Raw genomic sequence first — 888 nt, 5'->3', positions numbered from 1 at the left:
TCTTAGCAATAAGCTTCTATACATATGAAAAGAAAGTTAAATACTTTCAAAGTATGATAGACATTTCTATTTCAAAATTTAGAAACAGGAATAGCAAAGAATGGAACAAAAGAAGATGAAAATCCAACATGGCAAACATTAAATCCTATAGTTTCATTTCAGGCATTTGATGCAATCTGTGAAAAGATGTGAAGTCCAAATTGCCTGGGTGGATCTGTCTGTATAGCACTCCTCTCTTGTGCTGTTCCTACTCACTTGTGAATTTCCTAAGTCAAATAATATATCAGGGTTCTCCAACATTCTGGGGTCTCCACTGTACATTTGTCTTCACAATCACAGCTTCACAGTCTGCCCTATCAGGAGCAAATTACCTAACCTTTCAGGATTTCCTGTGAAATTTTGGTGGAAAACTTCTTCACCCACATCTCTTGCACCCTACATGCACTTATGATACAACTCTTATGGATGATGCCAAGGTCTTCCATCAGATGGAATCTTAGCCCAGTTTCCTTCTCTCAAATATGAAGATTGAGTGCCTGAATTTCTTATTACTGTGAATGAAATCTAGAGCAACATATTCCCTAGGCTACTTCCATTTTGCAACATATAGCCCAGGGCCTCTTTCTTCAGAAAATGGTCTTTCACCTTTGCAATTTTGAGGCTGCAAAGTTCATAGAACATTCCTATTTCTTCTGGTGCCTTTAAGCCAACTTCTCTACTGTCATTTTTTTTTCACAAACCAAATTCTTCTCTGCCCAAACTGTACAAGCTATGTTTACTGATTCTCAACATAATTTTGGCTAAAAGTTCTCAATTAATTGTGGCACTGTCTCAACTTTAAAAAAAATATTTATTTTTATTTTTTGGGGGAAGGGTCTACAGGGTGTT

Source organism: Octodon degus, unplaced genomic scaffold (assembly GCF_000260255.1).
Source record: "Octodon degus isolate 3935 unplaced genomic scaffold, OctDeg1.0 scaffold00309, whole genome shotgun sequence".
Lineage (NCBI taxonomy): Eukaryota > Metazoa > Chordata > Mammalia > Rodentia > Octodontidae > Octodon > Octodon degus.
The sequence above is the reverse complement of the archived record's forward strand: the minus strand, read 5'-3'. Positions refer to the sequence as shown.